Source organism: Palaemon carinicauda, chromosome 8 (genome assembly GCF_036898095.1).
Source record: "Palaemon carinicauda isolate YSFRI2023 chromosome 8, ASM3689809v2, whole genome shotgun sequence".
NCBI classification, from domain to species: Eukaryota; Metazoa; Arthropoda; class Malacostraca; order Decapoda; family Palaemonidae; genus Palaemon; species Palaemon carinicauda.
Genome location: NC_090732.1, coordinates 87,741,406 through 87,748,905, shown reverse-complemented (window position 1 = coordinate 87,748,905; position 7,500 = coordinate 87,741,406).

Genomic DNA, 7,500 nt, shown 5'->3' with positions numbered 1-7,500 from the left:
AAAATTATTCTATATTCATGGAAAGGCTTCTTGTCGATGACTACCTCAAAAACGTTGATTTGGGGGGAGATTTCATTTATATATTTTTTTCTCTCTCACTATTACTTGAGAACGTTTTGGAGTTTTGGTATTATTCTTTTATGACTCCTTCTTTATAAAATAGCCACCAGAAAAGACGAAATTCCCGGGTGTGAGGTACAACCGAGTCACACTGTATTTCAGGAGGTGACTCAGCTACATTATTGTATCTCCACAAAGACAGACAAATTACCCTTGGAAGAGGTCTGAGGTACTTCAGAAGGGTTTGATGGGCCCAGTTGAGATCCGTTAAAGTGGCGTTATGAATCTATTATAGGTTCACAAACTTTACTTGAAGAACCTGCTATGAATACTTCTAATTAGTTTGAGGGAAAAGCTAACGATTCAACAGTATAGGAAGCATTTATAATATCCTCACGAGGAGCTGTAGGCATAACCAGTCTTACTACTAGTTTCTAATTTTATGTTTTAGGCATTATTTAATCGTAAAGCAATGAAGTAATCACGGGTGAACCTCTTATCAAACAAAAACTTTCTTTATTGTTGGCATATAATATTTGAGGAATATTGTTGGCCTGCAACATTAATTGTGAACCTCTTCTCTCCTCTTCTAGATATTTACATTTATTGTGTGAGGCAGATTGAAGTTTGTCCCTTTCCCAGGTTTCTGGAAAGCTAACTCTTTTTTTCAATACCATGATCTTTTTTAAAATGGTATCTTTTTCCATTTTTTTTCAAGGCTGCATGTTCTCCTTGCAGATTTTACATCATTGATTCATTCTCCATATGCCTGTTACCTGCACCTCGTATAAACTTTAGTTATTAAGTTCTCTATGATCCTTTAAGATGTAAATCGAAATGCCCATGATAGTTTATAACTTCATTACAGTTTCAGTTATAAACGCATACAAGTTACATATTTTCATTAAGAAAAATCATCTTCTTACTTCCTGACTTCCTTTGCTTTTATCATATTTTTTTTTTTTTTTTTACGAATATTCTATAGTCTTTTACTAATAATGAGTCAACTCAGATTAAAAAGAAAAATAGTCGCGTATTCTTGATGGCATAGCAACAAAAAAATTATGTGTTTTCTCTGAGTGTTTACCAGATGTATTAGTCTCCCTAATAAATTATTGTTCCCAAAGCGATTTCCCCTTCCTTTAAAAAGATTATATTTAATCCCCAACAAACTATAACTTGTATTACTGCAATAAGCTAAGCAGTTTACTTCATACTGTAAATGTGGGACTATATCAGGGGCCTGCACTGAGCCATTACCTATTTGATCTGGCCATGGATGTAGTAACACAAGGTATTAACGATCAGTCTACTTGGTGTATGCTTTTTGCTGATGATGTTATACTGTGTAGCACTAGGCAAGAGGTAGTAGAAGAGAAACTGGAGGAGTGGAGAAGAGAAATGGAAAATAGAGGATTGAAGATCAGCAGGAAAAAGACAGAGTATTTGAGATTGAAAAATGGGGAGAATGGGGAAGTTAATTTGCAAGGAGAGAGATGGAAAAGAGTTAAATATTTCAAGTACTTAGGATCAACAGTTGCAGAGGATGGTGATCTGGGGGCAGAAATAAACCACAGAATACAAGCAGGATGGAAGAATTGGAAAAAAGTGTGTGCAGTATTATGAGACAGGAAAATAGGGGTTAAGTTGAAAGGTAAAGTACACAGGACAGTTGTGAGACCGGCAATGTTGTATGGAGCGGAGACGTGACCAATAAAGAAGACAGAAGAGAAGAAGCTGGATGTGGCAGAGATGAGAAGGTTGAGATGGATGTGTGGAGTGACAAAAAGCAATAAGATACGGAATGAGGTAATTAGGGGTACCACAGGAGTTAGAGAATTATCAGATAAGATCCAAGAAAGTAGACTGAGGTGGTATGGTCATGTCATGAGAAGAGATGAAAAGTATATTGGGAGGAGAGTAATGGAAATGGAAATACAGGGAATGAGCAGGAGAGGGAAACCAAAGCGAAGGTGGATGGACTGTATGAAGGATGACCTTCGATCAAAGGGATTAACCAGTGACGAAGTGCGGGACTGAGGTAGATGGAGAACGCTGGCCAGAAACATCGACCCCATATAAGAGTAGGAAAAGATGCAGACAAAGAAGAAGTGTATATATATATATATATATATATATATATATATATATATATATATATATATATATATATATATATATATATATATATATATATATATATATATATACACACACACACACACACATATATATATATATATATATATATATATATATATATATATATATATATATATATATATATATATATATATATATATATATATATATATATATATATACACACACACACACACACACACACATATATATATATATATATATATATATATATATATATATATATATATATATATATATATATATATATATATATATATATATCAGTTCAAGAGTTAAAATGGAAATGAAAGAAACTTCAAAAATAATGGTGCATATTTTTTCAAAACCATTTCGTTTTTTATTACCTGAACACCTACAACACCTAATTCTTTACATTATTCTTGAAATTAATCTTCCTAAAATTTACTTTACTTTCACTTTCGATTCATCTTTGTAAATTTTCTACTAATTTCCATGATCTAAAACAGGCATTTTTGTTATTCTATCCTGAATGAGAAAATAACACAATCTCAAAATTCTAGTCATATATTTATTATGAAAATTGAGTCATTCACATTATTTTGTTTTTTTATTTACACATCATTTTCTTCCTTGTCCTAGTCTCGACCATAACAGATTTAAAACCAGAAAGAGTTAAAAGTTAATAGTAGCCATCAATGATCCCTTTTCATTACACTTATCTATGTTTGTGGTCGTCAAACAAGGACACACGATAGAGAAGACTCCTTAAAATGTCCTCTCCATCCGCTACCCTGAAGGGAGGACACTCATGTTATTGGGAAGGTTCAAATGTACGTTAAACCTCATTGATGAGAAGGAGCATTGCAAGAATTTAATCATCCCCAGTCAAATCTTCCTGGCAGGTAAGCCATACATAACGCCAAGATTCCTTTCCCCGTAAACCATCTCAACCCTGGAATCTGTGAACAAATTGACAAGACAGTCTAGAATTGAGATATCACCATGACTGGAATATTGATAACATTCGGCTCAACACAATATGGATTGGTCGTTGAAACACCGAGTTCCCGAGAGTTCTCACAATTGGCTTCGAAAATTAACGCCAACTCTAGGAATGAGATTCCTTCAAGGATATCAAGACAAAGGAAAGAGGGAGAGAAGTTGGACACCAATGTGTGGAACCGATGAAATGAGGAGGTTGTCGTTATAATTAGAAATAGAAAAAGAGTTTGGGGATACAGTTTGAGTCAAACTAGGGAAAGGTCTTTCACAGTTTGAGAACCTTCTCACCTATCGCAACAGCTTCATTAACGACAAAAAAAAATGTTCCATGTTAAAGCTGAGTGAGTTGGCCACGGCATTCTCTCATTATTATAAGGGGAAATTCGACAATTTTTCGAAAATATGGTAAACCGAATATGCGGCCTTTAGTTATATCTATTGAAGAACAAAATAGACAAAGAGGATATTTTTGTAATATTCTAGAGGAAAAAACTCTATATACATTCTAAAATCTATCGATTATCATGCAATCAAAATGATATGTAGGTTTACTGTACTTAGCTTTGATTGTGAAATCTATTCATGAGGGTTTTACTCAATCTCTTGAATAAAACAGTATGTTCCTGTTGGATGGAATCATTCTAAAAAATGATATGCAGACATAGATGTAGAGTTAAACTTTAGGTTTCTCATAGAAAGTAGGGGCATTTTTTTTTTTTCAGGCAAATCTTGTTTACACAATATTTCAACTGCTGAGCTATAAAACTTTTTATGACAGAGCTAACAATAGCTTTATGGCTTTAACTATGAGTTAACTGGTAATTTGAAATAGTATCTATAAAATGATTATGTTGTCCACTGTAAATTGATAAATAATGAATACCTTAACAATAAAAGGGAGGTTGTGGTAAAGTGCGTTAAATCACCATCCACAATAATATCAAATGTTGATTACTTTTTTTCAAGACAGTATCTATAAAATACTTTCTATACAATTCCAAAGCGTTTAGTGGGGCTCTGGATAACGCAGGATGCAAACCAGAATCAGACGAATGACGCACATAAAATTCAATTAACGATTGATACTTGATGAGACTATGAACAGAACTCAGAATCCTTGATTGAGGATTAGAACCAAATTTGCGGGTTTCTTTGGTCATTTTGATTGAAGGTAATTTAATTGCTTTTCCATTTTCACCTAAAAAAGACTAACCGCTTATTGAGATTAGTTGGAGACATTGCGAACAACAATTACAAAACATTCATGGTTTAGCAAATATTACAAAATAACTATATGGTGATACAACTCGTTACATAGTTCACATTTTGAACAGATCTGTTCATATTGAAGATCTGAAGACTAATTTTCTATTGTAACGATATCTTAGTTATAGTGACAGTATGGGTAAGGAAAACAATTAAATGCCATGCAGTAAAGTAGAGGTTTCCGGTGTATAAGATGTATGAAAGCGATCCGTGAAACATTTCAAGTGGATTTAATCATCCTTATATGTATACACATAGAGTGTGTGGGGAAAAAATTAAATTACTAGAATTTATGTATTCACGAACTACATAAAATTGACTTATCACTTCATAAAAATGAAGCTAATTTCCTATATTTAGCATTTTCTCCAGCATCCTTCTCGATCAATAACTTCGCGTAGACGACTAGGCATTCAAGACACTTTATTGTAAACGACCTTTGGCAATCTTCCAGGAGAGTCCCATTCTGCCGTAACGTGTTCGGGAAGGTGACGCTTGGTTCTCTCCCTCTGTAGCTCTGATGTGATGAGTGTGTTCCACATCACGAACCTTATAAATATTCGCGATAGGGTTGAGTTCAAAGCCTTTATTCCCCTAGTTAAGGAGCTCGAATTGGGCGATGTCTTTGGTAGACAATCATATCTTCTAACGATAAATTGAAAAATAAGTTTGCCGCAAAAAAGAATAATTTATTGCACAATCGTGTGATATATATATATATATATATATATATATATATATATATATATATATATATATATATATATATATATATATATATATATATAGATAGACACACACACACACACACACATATATATATATATATATATATATATATATATATATATATATATATATATATATATATATATCTATTTTTCTATCTATCTATCTATCTATCTATATATATATATATATATATATATATATATATATATATATATATATATATATATATATATATATATATATATATATATATATATATATATATATATATATTTATATATATATATATATATATATATATATATATATATATATATATATATATGTGTGTGTGTGTGTGTGTGTGTGTGTGTGTATACGCATATATAATACATACATACACACACTTCAAGATCCAAATATTTTGAGTTTTGTTTTACGATTTGACAAGGTTTGGTTCTTAGAGACCATAAAGTGTTTTAATGTCAAGGTACCAGGTTTCTTTGCATTTTACAATCCTTCCTTGGCCGTATCACATGGGGGCGGGGACATAATGTTACAAATAAAAGACGAGTTGTTAGAATATGCTAAGTGCATAAATATGGACACAGAGGGTCAAATCTGGGTAACACTTAATTTCATTGTGCCTTACAAAGTTGGCGGAGTCTATATACCACCAGATTATTCACCATATTACCAGCAAGCAGATTTCGAAGCCCTAGCTGCACACATCAGTTGATGCTGGGAATATAGTTGTCTTGGGAGACTTTAACGGCAGAGTTGGGGTGCCCGAACTATCAAATGTAAACAAGAACGCTCACACGTATAGAGGTATAGTTGAAGTTTCAGTAAATGCATGAGGTAGATCATTGTTGAGTATGTGCAATAAGAATGAGATGGTTATTACCAACCACCTAGTATGGAAGAACAAACAGCTTGGAGGTAACCTATCATTCAAACATCGGAACCAGTGGATATCTGAAATAGACTTGTGTTTAGTAAAACAGGATATGGTTAAGCAGATTATCACCACTAATACACGGCAAGACGACATAATGGGGTCTGACCACGGTCCCTTGTGTGTCACCATTGAGATACCATCTGCAACTGTTACTAATGCCGGTATTCTACTACATAGATCTACCATGCTCGGAACTACCCATTACAAGTCCAAAGTACCCTCCATGTTATGTAAAAGTCTGCCATACAAGCAACTAGACCTACAAAGACTCTCGACAATGCTCAGCAAGATACCACCACCGGTAATCTCCAAAAAAGAACATCTGCAAAACAATATTCAAGAAGGATGCACTATCATAATGGATGCCATTTCACTGTGTAGCACTTAAGTCCAATGCTTGATGGGACAAAGCAAAACCTAATTGGGTTAGAATTATGGAGACCAAAGATCCAAAAGTAGTATGAAAATCCATAAATTGCAAGGGAACGTTCGACAATATCACTGAAAACAAAACAACGGAAAATTAATTAAAAAAACATTTCAAACAACTTTTTGCTAATAGTGTTAATGTTTTGAACGAGTCTATGGGAGATTTGGAAACTGCTCCCTATATACCTGTGTTAGACGAGCCTTTTTCATATAGCAAGATTGAAAATGCAAAGAGTTCACTATAAAAGACCAGTTAATTAGGTATATGCGCAGGAGTATTAAATGTTTTACCAGCTTCCCGGCTTGTGTTTCTGCTAAGTTTGTTTAATGTAATCTTCACTCAATCGAGTTACCCTGCTAATTGGTGCTACAATAAGCTGTTTGTTCTATATAAAAGTGGTGATAGAATGTTATGCAACAATTATAGATGTATTTGTATTATGGACACATTTGCAAAGATCCATGATATTCTAATATTAAATCGATTACTGTTATGGCGAAGTATAGATAGATGTCAGGCAGGTGCACAAAGAGGAAGGAGTTGCTTGAAACAGATATATCCTCTAAGAATGTCATGTGATTATGCTGTATGTAAAAAAGTGAAGATTTTTGTTCTATTTATTGATTACAGTAAGGCATATGACAGGGTGCCCAGGCGTAGGCTGATAGCAGTTTTGAAGGCACGCAGATGTGGTAAAGTTATGCTCAAAGTAATATAAGGTATATACTCTTGAACAAAGAATATACTTAAAGCTGCTATAATTGATGCTGCTGTCGGCGTGTGCCCGGGTTCATATTCAAGTTGTCTGTTATTTATTGTATATATAGACGAAATAGTAAGAATGATAAAAGGTGTTATAGCTACTTCCGGTTTCTTAGGAATATTGCACGCGTTATTGTTAATGGACTATACAGTCATTTTAATAACAAATAAGGATATGTGT